Source organism: Lissotriton vulgaris, chromosome 6 (assembly GCF_964263255.1).
Source record: "Lissotriton vulgaris chromosome 6, aLisVul1.2, whole genome shotgun sequence".
NCBI lineage: Eukaryota > Metazoa > Chordata > Amphibia > Caudata > Salamandridae > Lissotriton > Lissotriton vulgaris.
In genome coordinates, this window is record NC_141694.1 from 1,688,833,374 (window position 1) to 1,688,852,957 (window position 19,584).

Sequence of the window (19,584 nt, forward strand, 5' to 3'; positions counted from 1 at the left end):
TTTCCGCAGACGGGGGAGCTTTCTAGAGCGGTGCAGGACCAGATCGCAGAGATGGATCTGCATGACCTCTGGCGCAATATGCACCCCACCGATAGGGACTATTCTTATTTCTCCCACGCACATCGTACTTATTCGCGGTTGGACTACCTCTTGGTGAGCGGCCCGCTTCGCTCGGCCGCCACGGCGGCAGACATCGGAGTCTTGTCCCTGTCCGACCATGCACCGGTTTCCGGAGTATTTGCTTGGCCAGCGGCCCCCCCCTCCAGAGGGATGTGGCGGCTTCGGGACACGCTTCTCCATAAGAAGTCGGTGGTGAAGCGAGTGGGGGAGGTCATTCAGGAGTACCTGACCCACAATAACAACTCCGACACGTCCCTAGCGACGCAATGGGCGGCCTTGAAAGCGGTCGTCAGAGGGGAGTTTATCTCCATTTCCTCGGCGGAGAACAGGGAATGGCAACGTAAGAGGGATGAACTGACGGCGCAGGTCAGGGAACTTGAACAGGTTCACCGCCGGACGGGGGCCCCTCGAGTTTGGAGGCAGCTGAAGGCGGCGAGGAAACTCCTCTCTGCGATGGACCTGGACCGGGCGGAATATGCGGCGCTGCGCCTGAGGCATGCCTTTTACACCGGTGGGGACAGATGCGGTAAGCTCCTGGCCCACCGGCTCAGGGCTGCGCAACAACGCAACGTAGTAAAGGAGCTAGTAGGCGCAGATGGGGTCCCGGTTTCCGGTGACGCGGAGGTGGCGGATTCCTTCCGTGCCTTTTACGAGGCGCTGTACGCTGCAGAGCCCTCCCCACCGGGAGAGGCTGAGGCCTATCTGGAGTCAGTGACCCTCCCGGCCTTGGATCCCGCTCAGGCGGACCACCTGGAGAGGGACATTCATGTGGAGGAAGTTATCTCCGCTATTGCGCGGTTGAAGCACGGCAAGGCCCCGGGCCCGGATGGCTATACGGCCTTGTTCTACAAGACCTTCTGTCCCACTGTCGCGCCTATCCTGGCTCGTTTGTTCAATTCCTTCTCTGAACCGGGGGCCATTGCACCGGACCTTCTCTCGGCGACTGTGTCGGTTATTCCGAAACCGGGGAAGGATCGGACTCTGTGCGGCTCATATCGGCCCATCTCGCTTCTAAATGTGGACCTCAAGCTTTACACGGGGATCTTAGCGGCCAGACTGGGACTGCACCTACCGGGCCTGGTGGAGGCGGACCAGGCTGGTTTTGTACCCGGTAGACAGACGGTCGACAACACCAAGAGGGTGACGCACGTGCTAGAAAAGGCCTCACGCGTCCCGGGGGAGCGGATGCTGCTGTCGGTCGACGCGGAGAAGGCCTTTGATAAGGTTCATTGGCCGTACCTCGAGCTGGTTCTCGGGAAACTGGGGATCGGCGAGAAGTTCCGCACCATGGTCTTTAATTGTTATAGGAGGCCGTCAGCATCGGTGCGTGTCAACGGACACAGCTCCAGCAGCTTTGCCATTGAGCGCGGCACGAGACAGGGCTGCCCCCTTTCCCCGCTCTTGTTTGCCCTCTATATGGAGCCGTTTGCCCAGAGGATTCGCGATAATCCGGACGCTATTGGGGTGAAGATGGGTCAATACACTCACACTGTTAGCTTATACGCAGACGATGTCCTGCTGACCCTGGATGACCCCAAGCGGTCGCTCCCTGCCTGTGTCCAGGAATTGAACGCCTTTGCCCGTGTGGCGGGCTTCAAAATGAATATGTCTAAATCGGCCGCCCTGGATGTGTCACTCTCTGTCGACACCAGGCGGGACCTCCAGCGTCTCTTCCCTCTGCAATGGTCCTCCTCCACGGTGCCTTACCTGGGGATTTTGCTTGCACCTTCACTGCCTGAAATGGTCGCAGCTAACTATTCCTCCCTGGGCAAAAAGATCAAAGAGGAACTCGGCCGATGGAGCAAGGGCCTGCTCTCGTGGCTGGGCCGTATCGCAGCGGTGAAGATAACGATACTGCCTCAGATCCTGTATCTTTTTCGCGCTCTACCTCTCCAGCCCCCTGTAGGCTGGATACGGCAGGCGCAGGCTGACATCTCCCGCTTTGTGTGGCAGGGCCGTAAGCCTTGGATGAAACGGGTACTCTCCACGCTTGCCCCGGAGGCGGGGGGTCTCAGTGTTCCGGACCTCCGGAAGTACTTTCAGGCGGCGCAGCTCCGGTACTTGGTGGAGTGGAGCCGGTGGGAGTCGGACAAGCACTGGCTCTTTCAGGACCAGGCGGTGGCGGGCCGTACCCTCCAGGAGGTCCCGTTCCTGCGGCGCACTCATCGCCCGCCTAATCTCTACGCCTCCTTTGTCACCCGGGTTCCGCTGCGAGTGTGGGATGCTGTATGTGAGCTTCGTGAGCTAACCACTTTTCCATCACCGTTCACACCTATTGCTGGCAATCCGGACTTCACTCCGGGTCTGGAACGGGGAGCCTTTTCCCACTGGGTGAGCGCGGGATGTAGGGCACTTTTTCAGATCTACGGACCGGAGGGTGTGCTCCCTTTCCAGCAGCTCCGACAGGAGTTTGGCCTGACGGAGGGGGACAGATTGCGTTATATGCAGGTCCGCCACTGGGCTCTTCAACCCCCAGTGCGCGATGTCGCTGCCCGTTCGATCACGCCCTATGAGCGGTGGCTGGTCACCCGGACCTCGGATGCCAAGCTTATTACCGACTTATATAAGTTTCTCCAGCCCCCGCCGTTTCATTACCATAACCCAGGGAGGGAGCGCTGGCACAGGGAATTGGGCAGGACCTTGAGCCATAAGGAGTGGGACAGGATCGCGTATCGGGCGAGGCACTCTGCGTACCACACTGGGCTGACGGAAACCTTTACTAAGGTGTCCACCTACTGGTATTACACCCCGGAGAGGCTCTACGAAATGCACAAAATCAGCGATAAGGGCTGCTGGCGCGGCTGCGAACAGGAGGGTACTCTAACGCACATTCTCTGGGAGTGCCCGGTACTGTCGGCCTATTGGAAGGAGGTCTTGGATGAGGTGGATAAGCATTTTGAGATCGAACTCCCGCGCTTCCCGGCGTATGTTTTGCTAGGCCTCCCCAATGACTTGATGTACCCGCTGAAGTCCCGCAGGGGTAGGCAGATTGCGATTGCGCTAGGCTCAGCGGTTCAAAACATCCTCGTACTTTGGCGCACCCCCACTGCCCCCTCTATCACTGGCTGGCTGCACAGGCTCTGGCAGGTGCTGGGTATGGAGAAGATGTCGCTTACAGTGGCTGGGAATGTGGACCAGTTTGAAGAGCTTTGGCACCCCTTTTTAGCACTACTGTCCACGGAATTCCGCGAGCTCACATGTCCACGGTACCTACGACTCCTTAGGCTGACGCCGCCGGCGGCTCCAGCGGAATGAGAGAGGCGGGATCGGGGGTTTGGGGGTGGGGGGGGGCGGGGTTACATATTTCTAATGTTGACCTTCGGACGGGGATGTTGGGGTGTTGTTTTCTTCTCTTTTTTTTTTCCTTTGCATTTCCTCTTTCTATTTTTTCCGGGGTAGGGGGGCTTGGGGGGATGGTGTATTTTTCACTGGGTTGCGGGACGCTACTCAAGCTCAGCTTTGACTGGGATGTGGGGGACTACTGGAGGGTCATCCGCACTACCTTATTGCCTTATGACTTATGCCTTGTACCCCTCCGGGGCTGCCTACCTCCCTCCTTTTCTTCAGAATCGATGCAACGTCTAGCTTTTTGTACTGTATGTTAACTTGACCTCCTATTCCCTTCCCCATGTCTTTTTGTGCTTTAATAAAATGCTTTAAACCTAAAATTAGGAAAAGACAAATCTGAAACGTTAAAGTTTCCTGAATCATGACTAGTGTAGTAATCATGAGGAATATCACCTAAAGCAATAGGTTGATCTGAACCAGGTCTAAGAATTAAACTCATTCTGGCTTGCTTGATCGAACCAACCTAAAATATCTCTGCCCTTAAGTGCGACATAAACTTTCGTGAAGGTGTATCTACCAAGACATGCAATATTAGAATAAAAGAAACCTAGCATGTGGGTATCTTTCTCGCCAAAAGCTTTAGCATTGACGTCAGATTTGCAAAGGACAACTTTTTTACCCCAATTAGCATAAAATGTGAGGTCTGATAAAATGGTGATAGGTGTACCAGAATCAGCTTTGACTTTAATTGGCACTGTACCAACCACTAACTCACACCAAGGACGCTTAATGCTAGAAAATTCAACAGAATCACATTCGATAGACAACATGACATCATTAAATCTGGTTGAGCAAGATTCTAAATTTTCATTAAACTCAATATTATTGACTCTAGTACATTTTTTGCGACCCCTGCAAGCAGATGGAAAATGTCCAATTTTCTTGCATGAAGAACATTTTTTCCCAGATGCAGGACAAGTAGGCGAATTACCAAGATGATTTCTTGAGCCACATCTATAGCAAATAACGAGTTTCTTATTCTGTTGCCTGAAAGAATTGTTAACAAGGTCAATGGAGCCAAAACTTGAAGCTTGATCAACCATATGAATACAAGGTTGAGAAACGCTTTCTTGCAAAATTTTAGAGGAATTAGTTGCACGTTCAATCCCTTTGGTGATATCTATTGTTTCAGACAAGGCGGGATTTTTACAACTCAACAAACGTTCAGGAATTTTTTTAGAAAAACAAGCAAAAATGAACTGGTCTCTGATAGAAGCATCTGTACTTGCACCAAAATCGCAGGCAGAAGCCAGGATTCTGAGTTGAGCAATATAGTCTTCCACACTCTCATCTATACTTTGCTTACGTTTAAAAAAATTATGACGTTCCAAAACAATACTGGATTCATCGTCATATTGTTTGTTGAGTCGAGCAATGGCTTCTTGATAAACGTTCCAATTGTCACCAGAATCGCCAGAAGGAGAAGGAATATGAGGAAGATTCTCAAAAACTTGTTGAGCGGCAACTCCTAGGCAACCATAAAGAATAGCAACCTTGCGAGGAGGATCATATTTAGTGGCGTCAATGGCTACCAAATAGTTCTCAAAACCTTTGAGCCAGTTGCGCCAAATGAGAGGAGGCTTGCCTGGAGTTTGCAAAAATGGAGCTGGCGTTTTAAACTGCTGAGAAGAAGCCATGGTGAAAACGACCTAAAAGAAAGGAACTGCTTGTCAGTGAGTTGTAATAAAATAAGAAGAAAAAGATTATAAACAGTTTTTGCACGTTGAAGAACAACTAAACAGTGACAGGCAAGTGAAAAAAATAAAGCGTGCCTATCGCTGAAGAAAAACTTTGCATTTTTAAATGCTTTGTTGTGGTGTAAGAAAGCATGGTATGCAGTAAAGCGTGCCTATCGCTGAAGATAAGCTTTGCATTTATAAATGCTTTGCTGCAGTGCAGATAAACATGGTAGGCAGTAAAGCGTGCCTACCGCTGAATGATTGTGAACGAAGGCTTGAAAATGGCCGACCGACGCCATTGTCAGGGTTACAGTAAAGCGTAACTTTTGACAGGCGGTGGCCTTAAACTATTCTACTGTGACGTAACTGTAGCGCGAGAAAGAGGCTGTTGAGGATGAACACTTTCAAGCGCGAGGCAAAGTCAAACTGTCACAACATCCGCTCAAACTGCTCATTAAAACTCCATAAAATACTACCTGAGGAAGACGTCGAAGGGGGAATGCAAAATTTGCATTAGTGGCAATAATCATTTTGGACAATTTATTCCAAAATTGTGTTTTAAATGTTCTTTTGCTTTCATTTTTTTCAAAAATGTCTGGGTGGCAGGGGGAACCTCCTATCAAAACCTTACCTGAGGAAGTCTCTCTTGCTGAAATTCAGATTGGGTATTACATCTGGCTTTTAGCAGTGTCAGTTGAGGATATGGGTGAAGCCAACAGAGTAAGTGGGTGGCGCCAATGGAGGAAGTGGGTGGGTCCGGGAGAAATGGGTGTGGCCTCCTAAAAAATTTGAGCCCCTGGACTTCATATTTTAAAAATTAAGCACTGGGTAGTGGTAAGTCAAAAGCATATAGATGCGAGGCGCCTGTGCGTGTCTTCAGCTTTTTCCATGCCCAGGAGGTAGTGGACACTGTCTGGATGTTGGTGGACACTGTCTGGATGTCTCGTCAGTCACGCGGGAAGCTACCGGGTAGTACTTCGGATAATTTGGACGGGAGAACCAGGTCAGCCTCAGGTCTCAGGAAGGGAATGCGTGCGTCAGGATGAAACCCAGCATGGGCATCGCAGCATTGAGCTACTAAGTAGTACAGCTGTAAATCACCAGGCTGCATTACACAGCCTGATAGGGAACATGAACAGCCTTCATGTCCCCATTTGAGCGCTGAACCACTGCACTCAGACCAATCCTAACGCTTCTATAAGGCAGCGTCGTAAATGGCCAGGGGATTCTGGGAGGCTGTGTGCTTCCTGTTGCGGCACAGAGAAGACAAAGGATGAGAGGCGGCAGCCGGCGGCACCTAGGTAATTCCAATAATTACATTTTTTATTCCCCCTTTACTCCACTGTCCCATCATCCCCATTTAGTAGCAGCCGCTACTGAACATAATCCTTCAAGCATTACAATGGAAGTGTAAGGACACACTCCGATAAGCCCACAGAAAAGCAGTGAGACTCTATACTCATGTATACCCACCTGGGGTGGGTGCCTGGTTCGTTTTTGGCGGACATCTTGGAGTGGGGTGAGTGGAGTGAGGCTTTTCCAGCTGACAGCGCTTGAATGTGCATGTGACGCCTGGGAACACCTATTTAGGGCGAGTCCCTCCTGCTTTCAGCCCCTGACAAGGTAGCTGCTGCTGCGAGAGCGCTTGTGCGTTTTTGCAGTAAAACTGCTGTTTTAAAAACGTTATATATTCTTTTTGTTTGTTTTGGTCATTTTGACCCTTTTTTAAATTGCCCCTTACCTGCACCATAAATTGTGCCCCTTCACTGCCGTTTTGGCGGGTCTGGTCCTGGGGTGGGTGCCTGGTTCGTTTTTGGCGGACATCTTGGAGTGGGGTGAGTGGAGTGAGGCTTTTCCAGCTGACAGCGCTTGAATGTGCATGTGACGCCTGGGAACACCTATTTAAGGCTCCTCCCCTAGCGCAGCGGGATCGCGCAGCGGGCGTGTCCTCGCGTGGCCGGAGTCGTGCCAGAGTCCTGCCCGTCTGCGCCCGTCCGCGCTCGGTTGCGCTGGCTTCGCGGCGATACTTACATCAGGTGCATCTCCAACCATGCTTATGTATACCAGGGATAGGCTCCTGGCATTTAACACCTGTCTGCCTCCCTGCGCCGAAGTCCGCGTTGACCCTTTGTGTGGCCCCCATCGCTGTGCTTGTGGCGGCTGGCTACTCGAAGCCCCTTCCTGTTTGGGGTCTTGTATAGTGCAGCCTGCCATAAGCAGTAAGGTCTCTCCGCGACATCTCACCATCTGGAATTTAAACGTCAGATCGGCGGTCAAGCATTATCAGGATATTGCTGATCTTGTGGACAATGACCCCCCTGACATCTTTTGTCTGACAGAGACATGGCTGCAAGACACCGATTCTACGGTATTGAATCTGGCGTTCCCCGTTGAGTATTCCATCTACACGCTCAACCGCTCTTCGAGAGGGGGTGGCGTCGCTCTTGCTGTTAAATCGTGCTATTCTTGCACCTGGAGTGTGCAGAACATCACGGGCTGCGAAAGCGCCCTGTTCAAGGTCGCGGTTACTCCGCATTTTACCTTGTCAGGATTGCTGATTTACCGTCCACCTGGTAGTTCAGTGGCATTTCGAGAGGCTCTTCCTGAGGCGGTTAGTTCACTAGCAGTAGGGTCTGCCAATTTTTCTATCATTGGTGACTTGAATCTCCATTTTGACACTCCGTGTCTTTCTTCTGTGGGAGGGATGGTGGCGGACCTTGAGGCCCTTCAATTGTTCCAGCTGGTCTCGGACCCCACTCATAGTGGTGGCCACACTCTGGACCCCTTTTTTTCTAACTTAGAAGGGGTTACAGTGGCCCCCCCCTCCCCCTGACCTGGTCAGACCACTCACTCGTGACCATCCACTGTCCTCTTGACGAAGCCCCACTTAAGGTGCCACTGCGAGCCATGCCCAGACGGCGCTGGAGCAAATTAAAGGCGGAAGATCTCCACCGCCTTCTCACTGACGACCCACTGGGTGCAGTGGAGAACGTGGAGTCTGGTTATGACCATTTCTGCGGATGGGTAACCAGGGCCCTCGACTCCCTTATCCCGATGGTTTCCAGTAAGTGTGGCTCCCGCGCCCCCAGTCCCTGGTATGATGGCAATCTGAGGGCTCTGAAAAGTGTCTGCAGACGTGCAGAGAGAGACTGGAGGAAGAGGTACGACAGCAGCAAAAAAACCCTGTATATGGCTGTGGTCAAGTCTTATCACCGCGCGGTTTGTAGAACCCGGGCTGAATACTACGCTCTGGAGTTTCGCAATAGTGGGAATCCTGTTAAAACCATCTTTAAGGCCCTTAAAGACCTTGTGGCAAGGAAGCCGGCCGGTAACTCCATCAGCTCCAATATTCATTGTGAAGCGCTGGCGGCTTTCTTCCTGGAGAAGGTCCAGACCATATATAGGGCCTTCCCCTCCTCCACTGCTCAAACCAGTATGGGGCCTCCCATCCGGCTGGATCAGGTGGTGCTAGACTCTCTCCCCTCCCTCTCTTTGGAGTCTTACACGGCCTTGGCTCTCCGAGTTAAGTCGGGGTCGCCGGACGACCCGCTCAAGCCACCTATGTTCAGAGACCAGGTTTTTGCTCGCCCGGTTTGCGACTTAATCAACACGTCGCTAGCATCAGGCCAGGTGCCTTTGAAATGGAAGCATGCGGTAGTAATGCCCATTTTGAAAAAACCATCTCTCGACCCTACAAAATCGGAGAACTACCGCCCGATTTCGCTTCTCCCGTGGCCAGCCAAACTCGCGGAGGCGCATGTCAACACCGCCCTCACTGGTCATCTGTCGCGTGCCAACATTCTGGACGACACCCAGAATGGTTTTCGGGCTGGCCACAGTACGGAGACAGCACTGTTATCTATGGTCGAGCACCTTCGGGTAGTTCTGGATGCAGGTCAAACGGCGGCGCTTGTTTTGTTAGACCTTAGCGCCGCCTTTGACACGGTCTCCCATGACATTCTCCTGCAACGTCTTGAGGAGATAGGGGTGATCGGCACTGCACACCAGTGGTTCCGTTCGTTTCTCAGGGATCGTTCCTTCTGTGTGGCATCCCCGCCCTACCAGTCCAAATGTCATCCTCTGTCTCTTGGGGTCCCACAGGGCTCCTCACTGAGCCCCACGTTGTTTAACATCTACGTGAGGCCGCTGGCTGAGGTTGTGAAGCTCTGTGGTATGACCATGGTGTCATACGCAGATGACACACAGCTAGCCATCACGATCAGCGGGGACTCTGGGGTGGATGCCCCAAGATTCAGAGAAGGACTCAGGGCGGTGGCTGGTTGGATGACGTCCAACTGTCTCCAACTAAACGCCAAAAAAACGGAGGTGATGATCTTTGGGAAGCGGACGGACCTATGGGGAGATACTTGGTGGCCCTCTGAGCTGGGGCCGACCCCCACTCCGGTTGCGGAGATCAAAAACCTTGGTGTTTGGCTGGACCCTTCCCTCAACTTCGTTGGCCACACCAAAAGGACGGCGGCTTGCTGCTTCGGCATCCTGCGCAATCTGCGCCCTGCCCTCAAATACTTCGATGCCGCAACTCGCCAATTGGTGGTGCAAGCAACGGTTTTGGCGCGGTTGGACTATGCCAGCTCCCTTTTTATAGGATTAAACCAGGCTGAGTTAACTCGACTTCAAAGAGTGCAGAACGCTGCGGCCAGAGCGATTGTAGGTCTTCCTAGGTTTTGCTCGGCCGGTCCATCTTTGCGAGCCTTGCATTGGTTACCCGTTAGGCAGCGGATCCACTTTAAAGTTTTGTGCCTTTCCTTCAAAATTCTGAAGGGTCTATCACCTCCCTTACTGCACCAACTTTTGCGCCTTTACATCCCGGGCCGCACTCTGCGCTCGCTAGACCAAGAATTAGCGGTAGCCCCTCGGTTCAAACTCAGTCGGGTGGGGGGCCGCTCTTTTAAGGTGCGGGCAGCCGCACTCTGGAACGCTCTCCCTTTGAAACTCCGGACCTTTGGTGACCTGCTCTCCTTCCGCAAGGCCGCTAAAACTCATTTATTTTCTGAGCTTTGTTAAATCCTTCACTCCCCAATTTCTTAATAATTATTTCTGTTCCCCAGTTGTGTTGTGTTCGCCACCTTGTCGGTGCGCCGGGACGCTCCTTCGCTGGAGCAGCCGTGCGCAATACAAATAGCACTAACATAACATAACATAACATAACATGTGTGCTGAGCTGAGGCATGATTAATAATGCATCACGCCAACAGCTGATGGTTTTAGCAAAGAAGAGGCTGACCCAAAGTCCCCAAAACTAAATGTAGGGTATAGTCTGTTTGTCAGGAATATCAATATTGCACACTGGTATCGTGGATGCAAAGCTCCTACTTACAATGCTGGCACTTTGTGAAGTTTGTTTCCAGGGATATGCACTTTAACAAGGCCCTTTATCTACCATTTAAACCAATAAAGTTTGCAAGTTTCTGTGATGCTGATTCCAGCTGGCAGTCGCCTCATCTCAAATGGAGAAGGAAGATATCAGCTAAAAGCCAAACCTGGTTTCATCTAAAGGGAACACTTGCTCATTGGACATCTAAAAATACTTAAATGCAAAAGAACAAGAGGTGCCTTCATTAATAGGATCACATTTACATTATGGGAAGTGCGTGTTAACTCTGCCCAAATTGAAAAGACGTGTACTTTATTTCATGCATTTTAGCAGCTCATGATTCGGGGAAAGTAGCAAAAATCACATTTGTATGCAAAAATCTATGAAACTTAAGTTTGTAAATATTTAGTGAGAAAAGATAACAATATGGCTACAACCGTGATAAACTTGTGTGAACACACATGATTACCCTCTTGTTAGGAATGATCACAGCTAATTAAATGTTCTAAGGGGAAATAATGGCAGTCCAAGATTAACATGGAAATGTTATAATTAGTTTAAGAGAGCAGGAAATTGAGCAACTGGATGGAAGTAGCCAAATCGTTGAAAGCTCATTAATTGTCCTGAATACAGGATGTAGTGGATGGGTCTCTACTTTACTTCAATCCACACCTAGGTGTTGTGCAAACTACCAGTGGCAAAGCTGAGCAAAGAAACCAAACAAAACGCACCAATGGACAAAATCTGTTTTTTGTAGAGACGACTGGTGTGTGAAAGAGTCAGTGTGGGGGCATCCGTTTATGTTTTAGTTTATGAAATGATGACTATATATTCTAAGTAGGAAAGACAAAGGTCCTAAGAGAGCCATTTTGGGAATACATTTGGGGGAAATGTGTTTTTATATAGTTGTACTACTTACATTGCAGTGGTGATTGCAAGAGGAGATATGCTCCTATTAGTGAAATGCTTGTAAGGAATGTGAAGGCTGATCTGCACAGGCGGGGATGGTTACATTTGTCATGAACTCTTAGTGTCATCATTGGTGCAACATCAGGAGTAGATTGAAATCCCATTTAGGTGCACAAACATATTTAGGTGCAAAATCTTCCTTGGTACAAGTTCAGGAGTAGTATGGCATCATAATTAGGTGAACATTTTAGTGTAGAGAGAAAATACTGCAGTACAATTTCCCTTTTGGTGTGCAAGGTATGCATCAATATGCCATCAAATCTGGTTAACAGCACAGTAAGATGCAAAATCAGTGGGACTTTAGAAAACAACTTGGAGCAAAAATCATGTTTAGGTGCCAACTCTCTTTTGGCTACAAAACCATTTCATCACCATAATTAGGTTAAAAATCACTTTAAGGTGCAAAAGCACAGTTGATGCAATATCGGCACCAAGACTGTTACAAGCGCACGTCACACTTAGGAGCTAAAACATATTTTGTTGCAAAACAACATTTAGGTACAAAAGTTTGGGCGCGCAAACATTGTTAATGCGCGCAAAAGATCCTTCTTTGGAGTTCAGGGGCGCTTCTCTTTACTGTCCATGCACTGGAATGGTAAGCACTCTTTATGTGCTAACAGAAAAACCATTGTCCATGCCCTCATTATCTCCCATCTTGATTATGCTAATGGACTGTACCTGGGTCTTAATAGATGTCTCTGTCAGAAACTCCAAAGGGTCCAAAACGCTGCCGCACGTTTAATTGGTGGCCTTACTCGCAGACAGCATATTTCCCCATACTTAAGGGAACTGCACTGGCTTCCAATGTGCAAACGAATTGAGTTCAAGGCGATGGTACTTGCCTTCCGAACCACTAAGGGCCTCGGTTCTGCCCACCTACAATCTATCTTGCAACCCTACAGCATCCCGAGAACCCTTCGTTTCAACACTAAACTTTTGCTGGCTACCCCGAGATTCAGGAAAGCTCGAACGGGAGGAAAGACCTTTGAGCTTGTTGCCGCTCAAAGATGGAACAAATTGCCTCTGGATCTTCGAAGTAGTAAATCGGAACGAGAATTCCGCAGATCTTTGAAAACCTTCCTGTTTCGCCTGTAAGTTCTAGTCCTCAGAGATGGTTATCATTCAATCAGCGCCGGGACACCCCGTTGGGGTATCTGCGCGCTTTACAAAAGACACAATAATAATAATGAAGGGCTAACACCCCTGAAAAGCAATAGCTAACAGTAAGACTGAAATGCTTCTCTGGACTGATGCAAAATGTGACAGACAATTTCTTCGAGTGATGGCTGAAGAGGGCAGACCCAAAAATGTCACTGACTGAAGGGGGCTGATACAAAGCTCATCTCTGTATGTTTTTGATGCTGATGGCCTCTGCTGTGGCAGAGGGGTAAGCTGCCTGTACTCAAACCTAATACAAATATATCCTCACAATATCTCTTTTCTTCAAATCCTTTTTGAGTTTTTTATTTTCTGATTGTATTTGGGTCCTGTAGCAATCCTAGAGCCACTTCTAAGTTTACTAAAGAGTGGATCTGTAAAAGGTAACATTTCAAACATTTAAGGAAGGGTCTGGAAGGAAGAATTGCATACTGGTCTGTATAGAAGCGTTCACAATTTTATAACAATCCTTAAATATTTTCACATTTTCTGAAAAAAAAGCATCAAGGTTTTTTGCAACAAAAAAAAGTAGCAAAAAAAAGTATATTCTGGTTCATCTACAGTGAGCAGAGAAAGAATTAGAACACAAGTACTAACTACAAAGGAGCACAGCTGGAGACAGCCATACAGGACGAGTATGACGCAATCACGCAGGCAAAGCGCAGACTTCACGTTTGTAGGAGTTTTATCTGCCTCCAGATTCTAGTACCCTGGATTAAAGAATAGGAATCACTTTTACTACACTGTTCGAGATTTTATCATTTATTACATTTAAGAATTTATTATCAGTTTTGAATTGCTCATTCCTAGGTGATCTTAACCAGAAATGTATTGGAACCATTCACTGGGTGACCCTAGAATGCAGCATAATGTGATGGATCAGTTGCCCTATGATGCACTACAGTGCATTGGGCTAGTGAGCTTAGGATGAACTGCAGTGATACGGTCTCTGGGATGAGGAGTGGTGGAAATGGTGAGAAATATACCCAGAATGCATTGCATTGGGATGATTTAGTTCCTATATGGGGCTGTATCACATACAGTGAGCACTGTAAGGGCAAATGTAAGACACTAAGGACCAGATCACAAAACACAGCCAAAATGAAGCAACAAGGACTGTGAACAGAAGTGTGACAGCTAACATCTAGTCATGTTATACGGACACCTGTAAATACTTCCATGATAATCAATATGCCAACTTCCCTCCCGTGATGGAACCGGGGGAAATCAAATCCAACACTTGCTTCCCCAACACAATACAAGGATGCCTCACTCTGGGCTTAGACAGAACTATAATCAGATTAAATAATGTGGAATTCCCAAAGATATTACAACTATAAATGCACCAGCAACCCTCACTCACCAGAGAACAATCACTCGACAGAACCTACTCCGCCTCCCATTTAAAACAGAAGGCCAAAAACGCATGCTCATCACTACAAGACCCATATCAAAAAATTATTATATACACATGAACCAATCCCTGATATGTTAAATAGACAGGGATCATAAAAAGCAGCATTTGTCATGGACAAGGAATCCCTGGATACCTTGCAGAACACTCCTATTCTGGATCTGTGAAGTTGTCCTGGGCTCCATGCTACCCCATCATCTTCAATCACGAGCCACCTGATGCTCAGCTCACACATAAAAGCACCAAGATTGACAAATATGCTGATAATACCCAACGGTACTTGAAATCATTCTCTGTTTTAGACATCCAATGTCTTAAACACTGCCTCCACGTTATCCAAACCTGCATGTTCACCACCTACCCGAAGCTGACACCAACCAAAATAGAATTCATATGCTTGTCAAGAACAGCAAAGAAACAATATAAATCGCGCTCAATACATGAACCATGATTGCTTCGAACCCCAACTCGCACTGAATGCCAAGTCACTTGGATTTACCCTACACATGACACCAACTTTACCCTCAAGTAACACATTGGCAAAAGACAGTGAAACCGTTTCTTCCAAAAAGCAACTTCAGACCTGCTGTTTAGCCTTCGCGCTCTCTCATCTGGAGGATGACAATGCCCTGCACAATTGCCTCCCAGATTTGACTCTGGCACCCGTACGGGCATCCTACATGCTGAAGCACACCTTATCCAAGCTCTGAAGGAATATGATCGCAATAACCCCATCATGATGGAACTCCATCAGCTCCACTTGCCAGCCCACACCACCTTCACAACCAGCAGCATCTTTTGCAAAGCCATCACAACCTGCACGTCTGCTTATCTTGCAAACTAGCTCACCATCTCTCTTGGTTCTTAGCACACCCGCAGCCGGGACACCAGCAAGGTAACAGGCCTTTCCATCTAAGCACCCAGGATCTGGAACATGGCTGTATCCATCAGGATAAACCCCAACGCTAATCGAATTTGGACACTACTGAAGACACACCTTTTTAAAGAACACTATATCACAATGCATTAACAGTCTACAAACCAGCTACCTGTCCTATAACTCACTGACTTTATACTGGTCTTTGGCCACTTACAGCGCTCTGCTAGATTTCCTCCTTATACATTTAGAACTACATCATCTCCCTACTGTCGGAACAGGCACTTTCTGGTTGGCTGAGGCAGTACCCCAGTCAGATAGAACCTACCACTCCTGTCAGGGGCCGGTGATTACACACACTGTATAACCTGCGCTCACCCTTGGGTAGCTTGTCACTGAGCAGCCAGGCTTACCACAGAGGCAATGTGTAAAGCATTGACACAGCGCTCACGATTACCATTATATATGAGATTTAGCACCCCTACTGTACATTATAAGGATATTGCTTCATCGTGGAGTTCCGTGCCCCCCCGCCCCCTTTCAAGTACTTTCTTCCATAGTTGCCAAAAGCTGCCGTGTTTTGGGTAGCACCTGCAGTCAGTGGTGGCCAATTCTGTATGCTATTATTTCTGAAGGTAAAATATTTAACTATGAGTCCCCGAATCTAATTTACTGTTTGGTTAAAAAGTAGTAGTGATTTAAAAACACACATTACATAGTGTTGCACTGCAGATTTCCTGCCCCGATATTGCTCACCGTCTTTCCGTAAGGATGACCAGAGCTTTCTCTTTCCCACGGCCTAATCCCGTTTTTCAATTTCACTTTCCATTTCACTGCCGTTAGCGCCGGGACGCCTTATCGCTGAGGCAGCTGCGCGCTCTATAAAAGATTCTAACAATGATAAATACCTTGAGCGTCACCAAAGAGAATTCATACATGATGTATGTAAATAACATTTGAATTCAACACAGATAATTATCAACACAACATAAGCATCATGTATTTCTGGGCAAAAATTATATTGGGAATTATCACTAGCAGTAGTAGGTCCAGTCATCTTCAAATGACATCAGTAATATGTGGGTGTTCCACATCAACACCCATTGCTTTTCGACACTGCCCCAGATGTACAAGGAGGTGTAAATCTGAGGCAGCGTCAAAAACGAATGCCATGCAATAGCAGGCGTTAGAATGGTGCAACAAGCAGAAATACTTTTATTTCTCCTCGTTTTTGCGTATTCTATGTGTGATGCAATCTGCAGCATACACAGAAAGAGCAAAATGCCATCAACAATTATGTGGAGGAAGGTGTTCCTTCCTGCACATAAACAATCAAAACAATGATAAATAATCATCAAATTATAGTGATTTGCTACTTCTATGTGTGCAGCACACATAGAAGTAACAAATCGCCATTATTGATTGTTCATGTGCAGAAAGGGACGCTTTCCGCCACATAAACAATCATTCCCCGCAGCATAGGCACCCTTGCACTATGGCGCAAGGGGTCTGCGTTGGCGCTAGGCAGCTATTTTTAGCGCCTGTGCTAGAGTGCGCTGTATTGCTCTAAATACGGTGCATCCCTGCGTTTTGGAAATGCTGAGCATGGCTCTGCAAATCTTGCCACAGCTCCGTGCACCATCATCCTCCTCTCTGTGCGTAATGGTCGGATTTTGACCGGGGAAATACCAGATGAATGTGTTTATTTCAATCCTGGCTGGCATTGCCACGTTACATATCTGTTAAAATTGCAATGTGGGCCTAAATTGCAGCTGCGCGGGACAGAGTTCTTTTATTTAGTAGGATGCACGGCCCTGGTTTGCACCAGGCACATCCAATTAAGATCTCTGTGACGCAGATCAAGACGATGCACCCGGTTTCATAAAATGGCGCTTGTTATTTATTCAGAGTTTCTACACATTCAGAGAGTACCGACTATGGATCAAGCAGATTCAGAAATTAAGTGTGCTGAACACATTTTTGAAGTCAGATATACTTTTCATTTTATTTGACGACTCCTTCTTGGCTATACATATATATTAAAATTAAAAAGCTTTTCATGTGAACATTTTCACTGCATTATGTAAAAATTCGATAAGTTGCAAGCCTTAGCAAGTTGAAATTGTTAATTCGCAGTCTGATGCGGGGGATGGGTGGACTATAAAGGAGGTTTTAATAATGGAGGCTTAGGGGGCAGCCGACACAGAAAATATGCCCCCAGGTTAATTTAGGCGATTAGTGCGGGCCTGGAGGAATGAAGTCACATTGGGCTATTTTGATAGGAGGGTGAAGGGGTTGGATAGGCCAGGGTTTGGGCTACCAGCCACAATTTTGTGCAGAGGTGCACACGGTGTCTAGTAGCGGGAAGGTGAGGACGAAAAGTTCTTTCTTCGCGCCCTCCCACCCTCTGATTACAGATATTTCGAAAATATTCCCGAAAACATACACATAAAAAATGAATTAAAAAGTTTTGGTATAGTTTATACATTCCATTTCATGTCGTCATAAAATAATACATAAACATTTCAACAAAAAAGCATAACACAATCATAAACCACTGTAGTTACCCCCCTCACTAAGCAAATCTAATGCTCTTATTAGATATTTTTCCGATCCAATAGCCCTTTATATTCCCGCAGAAAATATAAAGGGCCATTGGATCGGACTAATATCTAATAAAAACAACTTTTTAATTAATTTTTTATGTGTATGTTTTCAGGAATATTTTCGACATTTTAAGTGTTAAGACAAAGAAGATTTTATATTAATAAAATACTGTAAGCGCTACATTTTAGTCTGAAAATATATTGGAGACAGAAGTTGGCTCAATAAGAGTCCGGTATGGAAGAATGAGAGGGTGATGTGAGAACAGATACAGGTGGTTTCCAGGGATTTCCCTATAGGCTTAAATTGTCTTGAGTACCCTGTTCCCTGGAACTAGTGGGGTCATCTCTCTTTCCTCTACTTGCCAAAATGTAGCCAGGTGATGTGGACATTATCGCACCCAGTAATAACTGGATGGAGTCAACAACGACCCACTCATTTTAGCGGCTGCTGCGCAAACGGCAATTTGCACAGAGGTCGTTAATTTCCGGGGAACAAAAAAATGGTGTCCTATAGGATCTCTTCAGAAATGCTGAGATTATTGTCTATATATGGAAAGAGAGTGTGTCGCTGTCACAAAGATCGCACATATCAGAAAACAAGAATAAAACGGTGACGTAACGAACTTCAGTGGGCCACCTGCAAAATTAATGGACGCTGACCCGTCCATGCACGGTCCAGACCCACTCAGGAGCTCTCAGGCCAGGGGACTGCCGCTCGTGCATAGTGCCGGCGGGGGCCCCTGGAGCTCAGGCCCCCGCACCTCTGGAGCTTTTGTTATGCCGCTGGAATAAAATCTGCATTGTTGCATTACTCCACCCGGTTATTGGCCCCAGAAAAATTGCTGGAAAAACTTTCAGTGGTAATTTCATGAGTGCTGCCAATCCACACTACAGGGAAAATATTAGTGCTAGGGCTGAAAGGAAATTACTGCCCAAAATAAGATAATTCTAGAGCTAGAAATGGCAGAATTTACTGCCCAAAATAAGATCACTTCTACACTGATCTGGAAATGGAAAGACTCATGACAAGTGTGAGGATTTGTGCCTGTGCTAAACACCTAAATAAGAACACAAGAGTGTTTTATCCTGGAGAGTCCCTATCCCTGCCCTAAAAACTGAATGTATTTTTAGTCTGGCAGTCTTTTTGCAACCCAGTAGTTAATTTACCCCCTGGTATTTGTATAGTGGCTAAAAGCATATTACTAGATTTTTCTGGCTTCGTTTTTTTTTACCACAGACAGTACTCAACCCTAGTGTCAGTAACCCTTTCACTATTTTTCTTTCAGCGATATATAGCACAGACACAACCCGAAGGTATTTGCGCGCTTTACCGGAGCACCAGTTAGATTAAAAAAAGGACACATTCAATTTTAATATATATATATTTTTTAAACATGGTCAGATTAAGGGCTCGATTGTGAGACTGGCAGACTGTCAAACTCGCGGGGCATGGCAGTCATCCGACTACCCTATTACAATTTGGGCGGTTGGACTGCCATTGCCCTACAACAGCCGCCAGGGAACTACCGTTCCCCGACAGTGGTGCAGTGGTATAGAGGCAGCAATATGCTTGAAGAGACCGCTGCGGTCCCGCAAAGCATAGTACAAGTTTCCTCTCCGCCACGGTTTTCATGGCGGTTCCTGTTCCATAAAAACTGTGGCGAAGGGGAAACAAAGGGGGGCTTGCAGTGCCCCCTGTTGCCTCTGGGTCATGGGGTGCATGCAGAGGTCACAACATGTGCCCACCTGTGTGCATACACCCCAGTTCATGCAAGACAGGGAATTTACAGTCCCTGCCATGCAGGAACTGTTTTTGGCGTTCCCATTGCGGCACCCATTTTCTGAGGCATTGCTGATCGAACGTAAAAAGAAAGCCCACCAGACATGAGAAACACTCATAATCTGGCGGGAGGTCACACTACGGGTTTGGCGGTGCAGCGGACCAGGCGCCGCACCGACAAACTCGTAATCAGGCTCTAAGTCATTTGCTTGCCATCACAGGATGTTGAGCCGACGCCCAGACTGGTTCCCCAGTTCCAAAGCTGGCAGCTGTGGCCGTTAGGCTGCATCCTTTCCTC

The 19,584-nt window shown here is 47.7% G+C and overlaps 1 protein-coding gene across 3 annotated transcripts in view; it reads right to left on the reverse strand.

Annotated features, from left to right (window-relative positions):
• LOC147709322 (spermatogenesis-associated protein 7 homolog) overlaps positions 1 to 19,584 on the reverse strand; it is a 1,261,012-nt gene that overhangs the window by 224,601 nt on the left and 1,016,827 nt on the right. The gene's annotated exons all lie outside the window — the stretch shown is intronic.